Source organism: Pongo pygmaeus, chromosome 6 (genome assembly GCF_028885625.2).
Source record: "Pongo pygmaeus isolate AG05252 chromosome 6, NHGRI_mPonPyg2-v2.0_pri, whole genome shotgun sequence".
Classification (NCBI taxonomy): Eukaryota; Metazoa; Chordata; class Mammalia; order Primates; family Hominidae; genus Pongo; species Pongo pygmaeus.
This window is the reverse complement of record NC_072379.2, coordinates 12,140,467-12,157,990: the sequence shown is the minus strand read 5'-3', so window position 1 is coordinate 12,157,990 and position 17,524 is coordinate 12,140,467. Positions and strand designations below refer to the sequence as shown.

Genomic DNA, 17,524 nt, shown 5'->3' with positions numbered 1-17,524 from the left:
TCCGTCTCAAAAAACAAAACAAAAACAAAAAACAAAGAAAAACTGATAAAACATGTGGGCCCCTAAAATTTGAACATTTAAATGCAAGACTGGGTTAAAATATCTTTAAAACATATAAAAAATGTACAAAGAGCAGAGGTGTGAGAATACGCTAAAAAATACATAAGGGGAGTGAGAGCAAGATAGTGGTCCTCCTTCCCTGCTCTCATTTTGATTTCATCCCTGGCTTTTCATAATGGAAAGAGGGTAGATATGCATCTAGGTCTAGGATTACAACTATAAGTGTTTATTTGTTTCTTTGTTGAGACAGAGTCTCACTCTGTCACCCAGGCTGGAATGTAGCAGTGCAGTCTCGGCTCACTGCAACCTCCGCCTCCCGGGCTTAAGTGATTCTCCTGCCACAGCCTCCCCAGTATTACAGGCACCTGCCACCACGACTAGCTAATTTTTGTATTTTTTGTGGAGACAAGATTTCACCATGTTGGCCAGGCTAGTCACCCCTAACCTCAAGTGATCTGCCTGCCTCGGCCTCCCAAAGCACTGGGATTACAAGCATGAGCCACTGTGCCCGGCCTGGATTGCAACTATTTTAAGACCATATTCCGCACAAGTGCTTTTTTTTTTTTTAATTTTTGAGACGGAGTCTCACTGTGTCACGCAGGCTGAGTGCAATGGCATGATCTCGGCTCAATGCAACCTCCACCTCCCGGTTCAAGCGATTCTCCTGCCTCAGCTTCCCAAGTAGTTGGAACTACAGGATCCGCCACAACGCCTGGCTAATCTTTTGTATTTTTAGTAGAGATGGGGTTTCACCATGTTGGCCAGGCTGGTCTCCAACTCCTGACCTCAGGTGATCCGCCCACCTCAGCCTCCCAAAGTGCTGGGATTATAGGCGTGAGCCACCGCACCTGGCCACAAGTGCTATTTTATTAAATACTTCTGTGGTCCCCCTGCCCCAGACAAAAAGAAAAAAGGAAAAAAGAAAGGGGAAGCCATTATTCAGGGCCGGTAAAGGGTTTATCTAGCTTTGTGGTGTAAAAGAACCTGTAATAATTAATTTAATAATACTTAATATTTAATAAATTTAATAAATGTATTAATATTTAACAATCTTTAATGGATTTAATAAATTTATTAATATTCAGCAATATTTAATAAAATTAATCCACCGTCTAGCCCTTACATCAAAACACCAAGGACAACTAGGCCCTCCTACCTCCTCGCAGCTTCAACTAGATAAATGCAAACATGTTGGCTCATGCCTGTAATCCCGGCACTTTGTTTTTTCTTTTTTTTTTTGAGTCGGAGTCTCATTCTGTCACCCAGGCTGGAGTGCAGTGGTGTAATCCCAGTTCACTGCAACCTCCGCCTCCAGGTTCAAGCAATTCTCCTGCCTCAGTCTCCTGAGTAGCTGGGACTGCAGGCACATGCCAACACGCCCGGCTAATTTTTTGTATTTTTAGTAGAGACAGGGTTTCACCATGTTGCCCAGGCTGGTGTCGAACTCTGAGCTCAAGTGATCCACCTGCCTTGGCCTCCCAAAGTGCTGGGATTATAGGCATGAGCCACCGTATTTGGCAATCCCAGCACTTTGGAAAGCCAAGGTAAGAAGATCACTTGAGTCCGGGAGTTCGAGACCAGCCTGGACAACATGGGGGAGACGCTGTCTCTACAAAAAAATAAAAAATTAGCTGGGCTTGGTGGCATAGACTTGTGATCCCACACTTACTTGGGAGGCTGAGGTGGGAGGATCACTTGAGCCTAGAGGGTTGAGGCTGCAGTGAGCTACAATTCTGCCACTTGACTCCAGCCCAGAAAACAGGATGAGACCTTGTCTCTTAAAAAGATAGGCCAGGCATGGTGGCTCACGCCTGTAATCCCAGCACTTTGGGAGGCCGAGGCGGGTGGATCACGACCATCCTGGCTAACACAGTGAAACCCCATCTCTACTAAAAATACAAAAAATTAGCCGGGCGTGGTGGCGGGCACCTATAGTCCCAGCTACTCGGGAGGCTGAGGCAGGAGAATGGCATGAACCTGGGAGGTGGAGCTTGCGGTGAGCTGAGATCGCAGCACTGCACTCCAGTCTGGGTGACAGAGCAAGACTCCATCTCAAAAAAAAATAAATAAATAAAATAAAATAAAAAGATAAATGCAAATTTGAATCACCTACAGAGTTAAAAGGCCACAAATGTTCCAATGTTAGCAGGGAGTCTAGGAGGGAAGAAGCCTCCACTTCTGTCCCAGTCAACCCAACTAAGAGAAAGAGGTTGGCAGCCAGAGGAACAGGTAAGGCAAGCCTTCATTTGAGACCATCAGCTTCTGCAGAAAAAATATTCCATGGTCATGGGATGACCTGACTGACTGATGCAAACTGTCCATACAGCTAGTTTATCTTTGCCTCCTCTCTAGAGCCAAAATGTATTGGAAGTGAATGCCATATGAGACCTATCCCTGCCCTCCTCATCATACACGCTTTTTAGGAGAGCCCACACTAGCTGATGACTCTGGAATTCTGGTTACCATGAGTCTGGATATGACGTCGCTGAGCTCTGTCTTTCCAACTACCTTTTAGACATCTCTGCCTGGATGTCCTGAGCATCGTGTGTCCAAAGGTGAATTCCTTCTCCCTGGCAACGTGTGTTCTCTGTATCTCCACTTTCCCTGTCTCAATAAATGGCACTGCCATGCACCAAGATACCTGAACCAGAAACCTGAAGGGCATCCTACAGTCCTCCTTCTGCCCTACTACTATTTCTATTCACCGTGTCAACAATAAGCTGTCCTTGATATTTTATCTCCTAAATACCTCTCAAAACCTCACTTCCCTTTCATATTCACTGGCACCCCTTTTTCAGCATCTCATCACTCATTCAACAATATTTAATGAGTATAAAGCATTTATTCTGTTTTAAAACAGAACAAAAACAGTGTGATCTTTGTTTTCTGGTGGCTCAACAATTACTTATTTTTTTCTTTCTTTCTTTTTTTTTTTCCTGAGATGGAGTGTTGCTCTGTCGCCCAGGCTGGAGTACAGTGGCGCGATCTCAGCTCACTGCAACTTCCGCCTCCCAGATTCAAGCAATTCTCCTGCCTCAGCCTCCCAAGTAGCTGGGATTACAGCTACGCACCACCACACCTGGTTAATTTTTGTATTTTTAGTAAAGACGGGATTTCACCATGGTGGCCAGGCTGGTCTCGAACTGCTGACCTTGTGATCCACCCACCTCACCCTCCCAAAGTGTTAGGATTACAGGCATGAGCCATGTCTCTTATCATTCATTCCCTAAACCATACCTCCTCAAAATTTAAATTAGATCATTTAATTCAGGGGTCAGTACACTTTTTCTATACAAACCAGATAGTAAATATTTTAGGCTTCTGGGCCATATGTGCTCTGTTGAAACTACTCAAGTCTGCTCTTGTAACATTAAAAACAGCCATGGACAATATGTACATCCATGGGTGATACTGTGTTCCAATATGGTTTATTCATAAAAATAGGCACCAGGCCAGATTTGACCCATGGGCCACAGTTTGCCAACACCTGATTTAATCGCAATGCTTCTTACTCCATTGGAATTAATCCAGAATCCTTTCCATGGCCTAGAAGGTGCTCCATCCTCATCTGAGTATTACTTGCTCCTCCAGGCTCCACTATGCTCCAGCCACCCTGACCATCTTTACGGTGCTTAAACACCGTGCCAAGTCCGTTCACATCTCAGGTCCCTGCACCTGATGTCCTACCCATCACAAACCACTCTGCCCAGATCTTCTTTGAGCTGCCTCATCTCAAATGTCACCTCCTCAGAGAGGTCTTCACTGCCCACCCCAATAGGTCAGTGCCCATCCCAAAGCCCAAACATTCCAACTCCCATAGCTCTATTTATTTTCTTCAAATTACTTATCACCATCTGAAAAAATATCATTTGTGGCACGTATATAGTCTGCTTCCCCACCAGCACACCACCACTAGAACAGAAGCTCCCCGAGAACAGAGACTGTCTTACTCATTCTCCCCCAAGTTCCCAGCACCTAGATCTGTGCCTGGCACTTAGCAGGGGCTCAAAAAATATCTGTTATCTAAACTGTTATTGCCTCTAGTCTCACTCCCTCCAACTCACTGGTATCCTCACTACCACTAGTGATCTTTCAAAAATACAAATGGGGCCAAATACGTTGGCTCACGCCTGTAATCGCAGCACCTTGGGAGACTGAAGTGAGAGGATCACGTGAACCCAGGAGGCTGCAGTGAGCCATGATCACACCACTGCACCCCAGCCTGGGATACAGAGGGAGACCCTGTCTTAAAAAAAAAAAAAAAAAAAAAAATTGTACTGTATGGTGGTGCACACCTGTAGACCCTACTACTTGAGTGGCTGAGGCTAGAGGATCACTGAGCCCAGGAGTCTGAGGTTACAATGAGCTATGATTGCACCACTGCATTCAAGCCTGGGCAACAGAACAAGACTCTGTCTCAAAAACTAGAAAAAGTGGGCTAGTAACAGTGACTCATGCCTGTAATCCCAACACTTTGGGAGGCCGAGGTGGATGGATCACCTGACATCAGGAGTTCAAGACCAGCCTGGCCAACGTGGGTGAATCCTCATCTCTACCAAAAATACAAAAATTAGCTAGGTGTGGTGGCGCATGCCTGTAATCCCAGATACTCAGGAGGCTGAGACAAGAGAATCACTTGAACTCGGGAGGCAGAGTTCGCAGTAAGCTGAGATCCTGTCACTGCACTCCAGCCTGGAAGCCTGGGTGACACAGCGAGACTCCATCTCAAAAGAAAAAATAAAATACAAATGAATCACTGAATCATGTCACTCTCCTGCTTAAAGTATTTCCATGGCTCCCCACTGGCTTTAAGATACAAATGCAAATTATGTGGCAAGATCACTACAGTTCTTATCACACCTTCCCACACTCTCCCAGTAGTAGACTGTGAGCTCTAAGTGGCAAGGACCAACTCCTGTTTATCTTTTTATCTCAAGTGGTCAGCACAGTACCGGAACACTGTTGGTGTTCCATAAATGGAGAATGAAATCAATCAACATTAGTACAACAACTAGCACAATGCACAAATCTAATGCAGTAACTCAGTTAAGTACCCAATTTAAAAGCAATGAAGCAAGATTTTGCACAACTCTTTCCTTTCTTTTTTTTCCCCCACTGAGGCACAGTCTTGTTCTGTTGCCCAGGCTGGAGTACAGTGGCATGATTTCCACTCACTGAAACCTCCACCTCCTGGATTCAAGCAATTCTCCTGCCTCAGCCTCCCGAGTAGCTGGGATTATAGGCAAGCACCACCACACCTGGCTAATTTTTGTATTTTTAGTACAGATGGGGTTTCACCATGTTGGCAGGGCTGGTCTCGAACTCCCGACCTCGTGATCCGCCTGCCTCAGCCTCGCAAAGTGCTGGGATTACAGGTGTGAGCCACCACACCCGGCCTCTTTCTTTTCTTTGGAAGTTATTTGGGTGGGGGCTATGTTTATAACTCTGAATCTGACTTTGGATTTTGTCACCAAGATTTTACCTGGCAGGCAGTCACTCACTACTTTCCATAAGAATGGAGGGGCCGGGCGCGGTGGCTCATGCCTGTAATCCCAGCACTTTGGGAGGCCCAGGCGGGTGGATCACGAGGTCAGGAGATCAAGACCATCCTGGCTAACACAGTGAAACACCGTCTCTACTAAAAATATAAAAAATTAGCCGGGCCTGGTGGCGGGCGCCTGTAGTCCCAGCTACTGGGGAGGCTGAGCCAGAAGAATGGCGTGAACCCAGGAGGCAGAGATTGCCCTGAGCCGAGATCGCGCCATGCACTCCAGCCTGGGCGACAGAGCGAGACTCCATCTCAAAAAAAAAAAAAAAAAAAAAGAATGGAGGGAGGAGGCAGGGAGAGAAGTCACGCAAATCTATCATGCTGTTTCACACTGATCGACTTGTAAAAGGGTTAGGAAAGGAGACCTAACATGCAGCCTAAAATGCAACTTAGGGATTCTCCATAGATTCCAAGTGTCTACATTCTCCTTGTCATCTATTAGCAAAGAGAACGCAATGCTGGCTGTTTTGCTGTATAAAATAATCTAAGAGATTCAGGAAATTTCTTCAGAATGGTCTCACCAATAGAATGGGAATTGTTACTTCTGGAAGAATTTCCATTAGCCCTTTGAAATCCTTCAACATTCATTAAGGCCAAAGAGTTCTCACCTAATTTAATCTGATGGGTATGTGAACAGAGTCTTTCTAGGGAATACAGACTCCCAAATTCTTCAGCTGGGAAGTAAGGAGGGAAGTTATTACTCAAAATCAAAGGGAAATGAAAAGAGGCCAACCTAGAATGTCATTATTCTTTCTTGGGTTGGAGAAATGGGTTCCAGAGTCACTCTGTGACCTTTATTACATGACCTCCTTATTAGCATCTAAAAGCTACCAGTGTTGAATGCAGCCAGCTAGGTTCTCTTCTAATGTAACAAAATCTGCTTCAGCAAAGCTTATGTGGAGCCATCTCCAGACTCCAGAAATAATAGGCTATAAATTACTGGATCTCCCGTTTGATATAATGAAGTATAAGCACAGTCCTGCATGACCCCTCTACATACTACCCTGAGTGGCTTGAAGTGAATTTGACACAAGAACTGGAGCGAGCGCAAAGCAGAGCTAGATCCAGGATTAATGCACTTGAGCCTACTCCTCACTACTCAACTATAAGTTCAGTTCCAGAACCCAAGAAGTGGGTGGGAAACAAGGCTCCTGGCTTTTTCCCTAGTGTCTGCATCTCTTTCACATTTATCTCCTTGCAAAGAAACTAAACAGGTTCAACTAGAATAATTAAATGCTTAAATCCTATACAGAGAATCTCCAGAGATTCACAAAACTTCACTCAAGATTGTTACACAGACAACCCTGATGATGACTTGATGCACCAGTGATCTACAATATTTGGGATCATTCCAAATTCCCACCAAGGATCCGCCTATATCAACATGGGAGCCAAGGACCAACCATTCAAATGGGCCCTGCTGCCAAGCCTTTTTAATAATGCCATCTCTTCATATTGTTCCATTTAACAAAACTGCTGCCCATCATCTATCCTTAAGTCCCTTTGCCAATGGTACAGAGCCAGAGTATGCTACTCCCTAGCAGGAAATCAACAGGATGACCTGCTAAACAGCATTCAGAAAATGCTGAGACCCATGAATTACAATAGGAAAGAAAAGACAGAGAATTAGTCAGCCAGGTACATGCTGTGCCAAAAATGCACTACAACCCCCACCCAATTCTGCCTAATCCTAGCTGGAATGATAGCAACCTGATGGACAGGCCTATAAGATCTCAAACTAAAACAGAAACTTCTGAACTGGGTTCTTTAGAACCCAGGAAGCAGCAGTAAATCATTAAAGAACAGATAAGATCTTGATGAGGTGAGGAAGGGTTTCAGATAAATGGAATGCTGGTAGAACACAGAGCCCAAAGGAGCAAAAGTTAACTAAACCCAGGTAGAACCTTGTTTACTAAAGTATTAGGCAACTAATACTCTACAAGGTAACTTGTTTATTAGAGTATTAGAATAGGGGCAACTATTCTAACCGGAGAAACTGGCTCCAGTGAGGGTGGGTTGGCAATCCAAGGTATGACATGCATAGGGCTGGCAAAATTCAGGGTGACTGGAGCAAAAGCTTCAGAACCAGAAAGACCACATCTGGGGTAGAGCACAAAACTCTCAAGAGATGAGTCTTTGTAAGAGTGAGGCAGAACTACATGGCACTTTTAGGAGATCTGCTGATGCCCAGCAAGAGCATACTGGCTGTAAGCAGGGATGCAGGCGAGGAGGTTCACAAAAGTGATTCAGTCCAAGAGCCCAAACTGTGTTCTCTACTAAAAGGAATCAAGGCCCCCTGGAGAAATGGCTGACTCCACACATAGTGCAGTATATAGATCCTGGAACATCTTTTTTGTCAGAAAGCAAGGAAGCCATCAAAGTCCAGCAGGATCATATCAAGAAGACATGAGAGTCAACTTGAAGAGATAATTATTAACCTAGATGAGACAATGTAAGTATCCAAAACAATTAATAAATAATGACTGCAATGGCCTGAAATACATCAAATGCAAACAATAATCTATGAGTTCATGATGATATTTAGAAAAAAAAAAAACTATTGGTCACTGAAGTGTATAAGTTACTAGGTCACTGACTCATTATTCTGAAAAGTGACTTAAAATGGGAGGTGGGGTGGAGAATCATGTATTTATCCAGTTTTTCCTGTACAAACATAAATGTTTACGGAGACTGAAACAGATGAAACAAGTCTGGCAAAATGGAGACAACTGCTTAATCTGGGGGTTGGGTACATGAAGGTTCATTTATTTCTTTTGGGTATATTTGAACCCCCTCCAAAAAAAGTACAAGACAATGTAAGCTAAGCAGCTTAGGGTTTAGGCAAGGTTTCTGCCTACAAGAGACACTAGGATATGAGGGGTAGTTTTAGCCCTGATGGGCTGAGCCAACTGGAGGTATATAGGGAGGTACTAAATTGCAGTGGTATCATGTTGCCCAGCACTTCATCTAGAATTCTAGATCCTAGGTCTGCTTGGTAGCAGGTTTCCTAGGTGGTGGATCTGAGGCTATCTATCTATAGAACTTCCTTTGCAGTCATAATTGGCTCGGAAACTACAAAAGGGCTTGCTCTTGAAAATGGAGCCTGTCTTTGTCCATTTCATGCTGCTATAAAAGAATGCCACAGACTGCATAACTTGGAAGGGAAGGGAGGGGAGGGGAGGGGAGGGGAGGGGAGGGAGGGGAAGGGAGGGAGGGAGGAAGGAAGGGAGGGAGGGGAAAGGGAAGGGAAAAAGGAAAAGGGAAGGGGATGGGAAGGGGAAGGGAAAAAGAAGGGAGGGGCAAAAGGAAGGGGAAGGGAAGGAGAACAGGAAGGGAAGGGAAAAAAGGGAAGAGAAGGGAAGAGGAAAGGAAGGGAAGGGGAAGAAAAAGGGAAGGGAAAGAAAAGGGAAGGGGAAGGGAAGGGAAGAGGAAGGGAAGGGGAAGGGGAAGAGAAGGGGAAGGGAAGAAAAGGGGAAAAGGAAGGGGAAGGGAAAGGGAAGAGAAAAAATATATTTCTTACAGTTCTGGAGGCTTGGAAGTCCAAGTTTGAGGGGCCTGCATCTGGTGAGGGTCTTCTTGCTGCATCTTCCCATGGCAGAAGGCAGAAGGACAAGAGAGTGCGAGAAAGCAAGAGGGCAAGAGGGGCTGAACTCTCTTTTACAATAAGCCCACTCTTGTGTTACTAATCTATTACCACAATAACAACTTTAATTCATTCATTAGGGCTCTCTTATTAGGCCCCACATCTCAACTGTTGCATTGAGGATTGAGTTTCCAGCACATAAACTTTGGGGGACACATTTAAACCATAGCAGAGCCTTTATGTAAATTCAACCAAGAGGAGATTGGAAAATCAAAGACATGAGAAAGACAGCAAGGGTGAGCAGAGAAGTATGTGCAGGTTAAGGGAAAAAGTCACAATGAATCCTCTAGCACAGACTATCAAAAGCACCTAAAAAACATCTCATTAACTCCCCAAACTCACCTCCACCCACATCTAAAAAGCCACACACAGCACCACCAAAGGCAGCACAATGAGAACTGCATTCTCCTCAACAGATGAGCTGTGAGTATCCAGACAGACAACCGACCTCAACAGCTCCAGAACAGCCCTAGGACAGCTCCTCCCTAACCACCACTCAAGTAACCAGCTGAAAAAGTATTCAGGAAACCTGCATCCTGACACACCACTACCAAACAACTTAAACAGCAAAGAACAACCCATTTAAACAGCAATGCCAGCTGCCAGGAAAAGTGGGGACAATAAGTAGAGGAAAAGCAGACTCCTTGAGGTCCGCCAAGACCCAGTCTCTCAGCATCAGCATTTTCAAATGTAGAATCCATACACCCCTGGGGCCTGTGGAGCTCCACGAGGGATGTTGTCCTCAAAGATAAATGAGCAGGCAAGCTGGCCAGAAAACCACTCAGGGTATTACTCTTTAAAATATCTTTATAGAGTCAAACAGGAATGAGACTACAGGATATGCGTATTCCCAACAGATTCTGAGAATGATGTCACTATCCCTTTCAAGATGTGTTTAACACTTTGCGGTCACTTGTAGTCCTGCCACTGAGTGCCAGTGCTTTCTAATTTGAACTCATTCCAGCTCACGCTGACCCTAGCTCCCTGGAACTGGTTACCATTAGCCAAGACTGTCATCCATCCTTTCAAAGAGTCCTAAAAACAGCTCTTCACCTACTCATCCAAGACAAGTAAAAATTGTGCCAAAGAAATGGGGAAAAAAGATTCAGAGAGAGAATACAATTAACATACTACCAAGAGAGCAAAAAGTGAAGGGAGAGGAAAAACTAGGAAAATCATGTGTGGGCTCACACCTATTTCCAAAGCTGGGCTGATATCCTTTTGCTTTTGTCTAAATGAGGCACCAACTTTAAACTGCTACTAGAAAAAAAAAAAAAGAGAGAGAAAGAAAGAGAGAAAGAAAGAAGCAGGCCTAGGCCGGGCCCAATGGCTCATGCCTGTAATCCCAGCACTTCGCGAGGCCAAGGCGGGTGGATCACCCAAGGTCAGGAGTTGGAGACCAGCCTGGCCAACATGGTGAAACGTCATCTCTACTAAAAATTTTTTAAAAATTGCCAGACGTGGTGGCGCATGCCTGTAATCTCAGCTACTTGGGAAGCTGAGGTAGGAGAATTGCTTGAACCCGGTAGGCGGAAGTTGCAGTGAGCTGAGGTAGTGCCACTGCACTCCAGCCTCGGCAACAAGAGTGAAACTCCATTTCAAAAAAAAAAAAGTAGGCCCAAATCTTAAAGTAAAACTTATTGTCTAATAAAAATTGGTGAGAATTCCATTCCCTGGTTACTTACCCCATAGGCTGAAGAGCTGCCTCTGCCTCTAAGGATCAGAGCATTCTGTGTTTGATGGCAGAACCTATGTTCAAATGCAGCACAATCCCTGACAAGTGAGAAGAACATCAGGGTGAGTTATCCTGACCTTGAGATTGCTTCTCTAGCTCTTTCATTTAAAAAAATATATAAGAACCAAGAAGGAGATCTCCTCTTGCCACCTGAGTTCTTTGAACTCAGCTACTCAAGGTCCATTTTGTCGAGATCAAGGGCTCCCATGAGTGACTGTGAGGCAGATATGATCACTCAGAGGGTGAAAGGTAACCTAATAAAACCTGAAGACGTGAAAGGAGAACATAGCTGCTGCTCAGAAACTCCACTAGCCCATCCTGAAAAGAAATCATCTACAAACAGTAATTCCCAGTTTCCAATTCTAGGCCTTACAGTTTGGTTGAGTGTCCCTAAACTTTTCTGGTTTTTTGTTTCTTTGTTTTGTTTGTTTGCTTTTGGAGACAGAGTCTTGCTCTATCCCCCAGGCTAGAGTGTAGTGATGCAATCTCGGCTCACTGCAACCTCCACCTCCTGGGTTCAAGCGATTCTCACATCTCAGCCTCCCAAGTAGTTGGGATTACAGGTACACACCACCACACCCAGATGATTTTTGCATTTTTAGTAGAGATGGGGTTTCCACATGTTGGCCAGAGTGGTCTTGAACTCCTGACCTCAGGTGATCCACCTGACTCAGCCTCCCAAAGTGCTGGGATTACAGGCATGAGCCACCACATCTGGCCTTCTGCTCTTTCTTATTTTGCCCACCTAATGTAAGAAAACTAAGCTAAAATAAATTTTGTAACCAAACCAAAAGGAAGCTCTCTGGGAGGTATGGCTACTATACTCAGAGACCTGAACTATCCTTGACCCAAAAATGGCTATCTGGAAGTCAGCATCCTCAGAGTACATTTCAGATGCAAACTAGAATACTTCAGTGTAAACTAAGAAAGTCCAGAGCCTTTGCTTGAGTAAAACTAGATGCAGCAAACCCATGGGCTTCATGCATGATTGGTATTGTAAGACAAGCCACAGGGAGAATTAAATATGACACCTTCGGCTGGGTGCAGTGGCTCATGCCTGTAATCCCACCACTGTGGGAGGCCAAGGCAGGCAGATCACCTTAGGTCAGGAATTCAAGACCAGCACGGCCAACATGGTGAAACCCTGTCTCTACTAAAAACACAAAAATTAGCCTGGTGTGGTGGTGGGCGCCTATGAGCCCAGCTACCCGGGAGGCTGAGGCAGGAGAATCGTTGAAGTTCAAGTGAATCAGGAAAATCACTTGAACTCAGGAGGCAAAGGTTCCAGTGAACCAAGATCACACCACTGCACTCCAGCCTGGATGACAACAAAACTCCGTCTCAAAAAAAAAAAGATATGTGTGTGTGTGTGTGTGTGTGTGTGTGTGTGTGTGTGTATGTGTGTGTATATATATGTGTATATACATACACACACGCACACATATACACACACATATATATACACATATATATAAAAAACACCTTCTTGACCTATGATCAAAGTTCCTTCTAAACTCAATTTGGGGCACCATATATCACAAACCAGATGGCAAGAAATTAAATAAATTTTAGTTGTCTTCATGCCATCCCAATCACATCTTGATCAGTTCACAAACATGTTTCAGCAAATGCTGGAGGAGTTTTTCTCTCTTTAGGAGTCCTCTCTCACTTTACCCTGCTTAATAAAAGACCTCACACACTTAGAAACAGGATAGAGACAGGCCAGCTTCAGGACATGCTGCATGGGGAGAACTGACTGTCCCAAAAAGAGAGGGCTCTATACCCCTCTGAACTCCACAAAAGACCAGCTACACACAAATGCCTGAAGTAAGGCAGTCCCCTCAGGAAAATGAACAGTTGGCGAGATCAAGACTTCTGGCCCAAAGGGCCTGCCTGCAGCTGGTCTGACCATTCATCAAAAAATCTGAATTTAAATGGAGACACATTGGACTGTCACATGCAATAAAAGAACTGAAGCAGCAAATGGTCTTGATTTGGGTTTCCTTCCACCCTACACGGCTCCAGCAAACGGAGGAGTGAGTGTGCCTGCGGTGCTCCTGACACATCTAGGGTAGTTCCTATTCACAGTGGTCAACCTTTGGGATTTTCCACACATTGCAGGGTCATTGTCGATGCCCCAGGGCAAAGTGTAGTAACCTCCACCTCCTGGGCTCAGGCAGTCCTCCTACCTCAGCCTCCTGAGTAGCTGAGACTACAGGTACATGCCACCACACCTGGCTAACTGCTAAATTGTTTTGCAGAGATGGGGTCTCCCTCTGTTGCCCAGGCGGGTCTCAAACTCCTGGCCTAAAGCCATCTTCCTGCCTCAGCCTCTCAAAGTGCTGGAATTCCAGGCATGAGCCATTGTGCCTGGTCAAGTTTAGCCGATTCTTTTACCATGCTCAATTTCCAAAAAACACAGGAGGGCAGAGGTGGGGCCTCTCATGCAGATCCTCCTTCCAGGCGTCATCTCCTAGTGACATCCTCCTCCTTCTCAGGTGTCATGAATCCCAGTAACATTATGGTGGCATCGCTAATGATAAACAATTTTCACCACCTCATCTATTTTATTACATCACTTGGAAACATATGACTTAAAGAGTGGGAAAGACTATTTAGTTTATTGATCACTGGCTGATTTATAATCAGATATAAGGGGAGATAAAATATCACAAAAAATGCTGATGAGAAGAAGAAACTTAACATTTTGACTTTGTTCAATACATTAAGTTCTTAGAGACGTAAAATAGGATAAGTAGTTCAAAAACTAAGTACACAAATTCTGCAAATAACATACAATTAGTGACCTAAGTTTGTAGTTGCCAACTGAGTAGCACCTAGAAGCTGGTCTCTGAAGACTCAGTGAGTGCCATGCACCCCGCTTCAAATCCATAGGGAGGGCAGGACTCCTAACCCAGGAGACTTGGCTTCTGTGCACTACAACTCAAAGGGTCTGTTTCAGGAGAAGATGAGGGCCCCAGGGTCAAGGGAACATGGATCCCCACTGCAGCCTTCCTTGCTCGGGACAGCTTGTGGCCCTTCCAGATGTGGTGCCTGCAGTCCCTCCTGCACCCTTAAAGTGTCACAGTGCATGCTACCTGACCAAAAGCCACAGACATTTCTGCCAGCTTAGAGAACAGTCTATTGCCATGGATTCACTCTGTGAGTATTTGTTGAGCACCTGCTTGAGAAGTGAACAGGACAGGCATGATCTGTGCTGTCAGTGCTACTGTATTGCAGTGGGAGGAAAAAGTCAGCCAGCAGCGCTTTGTGAGAAATGAAAGGAGGATGAGTCAGTGAGCCTCATGGCTGAGGTGAGACAGTGCTCACTGAAGACCTCTCCAACATGGTGACATTTAAACTGTGACACAAATAGAAATGAGAGGCACAGAAAGCCCTCAAGTAAGAGCGTTCCACAAACACCAGGCCTCAGCCCAACAGTGCCAGGAGGCTGTGATCTGAGAGGAAGAAGGGCACACAAATGACCATGGTGGCTGGCACACAGCAAGTGATCCACAGAGGGGATGCAGCAAAGCAGAGAAATGGCAGGAAGCAGCTCCCCCATGCCCCTGCAGAGCCCATCAGGGGCTGTGAGGTTTACTCCAAGTATAGTGAAAGCCACTACAGATGACAGTCCAGAGAATGACAGGCTCCACCTCCTACTTTCAATGAGACTGACCTGGCTGCGCTGTGGCATGACTCCCACTGAGCACTGGAGGGCAGTGAAGGAGGATAGGGTAGGATCTGAGCTTTCTGTTCAGGGCGGAGTCAGGAGGCCTTGCTAGGCTGGATGTGGGAAGGGAGGAAATCATACCTCAGCGTAACTCCTGGGCATCTGGCTTGGGCAGCTGGTAGACCCTGAGAGGAGCTCCTGAAAAGGGGAATGGAGACTGCCTGGGACACATGAAGTCTGAGGAGGACTCAAACAGGTAGGCAAATACAAAGGTCTAGTATGAGGGGCATCTTCAGGGCCAGAAATGAGGGTCTCAATGACACAGACAATATAATATTTTTAAGAAGTGGGCAGGGTGGGATTGTCTGTAAAGAAGACACAGTAAGAAAAAACAAAGAGGGCTCAGGGTGAAGCTGCTGGCTGGCACTCCCCAGTGTAGAGAGGATAAGGGCAGGGGCCTCAAGAGACTGAAAATGAGACAGGGAGGAGCCAAGCAAGAGCCCACAAGGTTTGAAAATTTCCATAAAAATAGTTTTTAAAAGAGTATTGGGGAGCAGGTGACAACCACCTAGAATTCTGCTGAGAAGCAGAATAAAAGTGGGGCAGAGAGCGACTTTGGGAGGCAGAACATGTTGTAGGAAATACCAAAACTAAGTATTTGAGGTGTTGATGAAGTGTCTAAGGAGCAAGATAGAAAAGAGAGCTTCGCTGAGGCTTCATCTTCAAATGCTGCGGTGGCTGCTGTCAAAGCTCTCTCTGTTACCACAGAGCGGCACCCAGCCACAAGTACAGCCCAATAAAAAGGATTCCCAACAGTGTCACTCCTCCTGCATAAAATCCTTGACTGTACAGAAAAATGTACTCAGTAAAAAGCATATGGGCTTCCATTACCTGACTCTCTCCTCTTACGTAGGATTAAAACTTTAATAATCAGTGCATATTAAAAACGGTAAGACGGCCGGGCATGGCAGCTCACGACTATAATCCCAGCACTTCGATGGGCCGAGGCAGGCGGATCACCTGAGATCAGGAGTTCGAGACCAGCCTGACCAACATGGTGAAACCCCATCTCTACTAAAAATACAAAAATTACGCAGGCCTGGTGGCAGCTGCCTGTAATCCCAGCTACTTGGGAGGCTGAGCCAGGGAGAATTGCTCGAACCCGGGAGGAGGAGGTTGCAGTGAGCTGAGATGATGCCAGTGCACTCCAGTGTGGGTGACAGAGCAAGACTCCATCTCAAAAAAAAAAACAGCTAGCAGGTACCATTGGCTATGGGGAGACTAGGGATATGATCTTGCTGCAATCCTTCCATTTTAGTAAATCTAAACAGTGTGATTCCATTCTGTTTTATCCCCACTCCACTCCAGAGCCAAAACTAGTAAGAAAATCAATTCTATTTCTATTTCTTTCAAAACACATCTAACAATAAGAGATGATATGCACAGCTCCATACTGTAAAAGAAAAACTTCTTATGTCCTGGGTATCATAGACATTTGATGAATGCTTGTTCAGGTGACTGGTGTAGACTTCAGTAATAACCCGTTCAATGCATTATGCCAGATAAATCTTGCATCTCAAAAGTAGGACAAACATTGTTCTTTTAGTTCTGTCTACCCATAAATGCAATATTTACATGTATTTATAATGGGTTAATAAACATAAAATGAGTTTACTGTTCCAGAGAGTATTAGAATTTTGAAAACATGAATTCTCCTGTCCTAGCACATAATTAATAGTTACAGGCATATTATTTAATATGGAAGGTATCATTAAAAAATGTTAAGCATTAGGTAATTATTGCACATAATCTTCTAATCCGACTTAAGACTGAATGCCTACCTCCTGAAGCTGGTTTGTCAAGCTGTAAATCTTCATGTGTTGAATTCATAAGTTCATATCTGAAAGGTAAGAATAAACACTTAATATTCACTAGGCAATATTCAGCAAAGTAATATCCACTAGTATATATTTCACATTTAATCACCAAGGGTGGTTTTGAAAATACAAGGCAGGCTGGGCACGGTGGCTTACGCCTGTAATCCCAACACTTTGGAAGGCAGAGGCAGGCAGATCACGAGGTCAGCAGTTTGAGACAAGCCTGGCCAACATGGTGGCACCCCATCTCTACTAAAATTACAAAACTCAGCCGGGCATGGTGGCAGGTGCCTGTAATCCCAGCTACTCGGGAGGCTGAGGCAGGATAATTGCCTGAACCCAGGAGGTGGAAGCTGCAGTGAGTCGAAATCATGCCACTGCACTCCAGCCTGGGTAATAGAAAGAGACTCCATCTTGGAAAAAAAAAAAAATTAAGAAAAGACAATCTAGATGATTGAGCACAACTAAGTCTTCATTTGAGGTTTCTACAGAGTAACGAAACAAAATAATATGGTAAATTGTCTCATAAGCTGCTTCATGGAGCATGTGTCCTCACAAGTAAAGTGGTAACTTTGCAACCCACAGGTCTTCGAAGCATATTACAAAAACCTTAAATGGGATCCTTTAATATCACATTGCATTCAAGACTATCTTCCTCCACACAACTAGAAAAACAATCATATATTCCCACATATGCCACAAAAATCTCAGGCCTAAAAACAAGACACGGATACTATTTTCTTTAGCAAAAGTAGCAGAAAACTGTGAAAGAAAATGTCAGTTGCATGCTAGTCAGGTGTGGGCAGTGTTCACGTTTCAAAAGCTAACACTGGCATGACTGACTCAATGTTGGACCCAGATATATTAAAAAGTGGAAGATGATAATACTTAAAATAGGCCAGGTGCAGTGGCTCACATCTGTAATCCCAGCACATTGGGAGGCTGAGGTAGGTGGATCACCTGAGGTCAGGAGTTTGAGACCTGACCA

The 17,524-nt window shown here is 44.8% G+C and overlaps 1 pseudogene; it reads right to left on the bottom strand.

Moving 5' to 3' along the window:
* The window catches only part of LOC129040873 (rab5 GDP/GTP exchange factor-like), a 99,231-nt pseudogene that overhangs the window by 67,551 nt on the left and 14,156 nt on the right, over window positions 1-17,524 (bottom strand).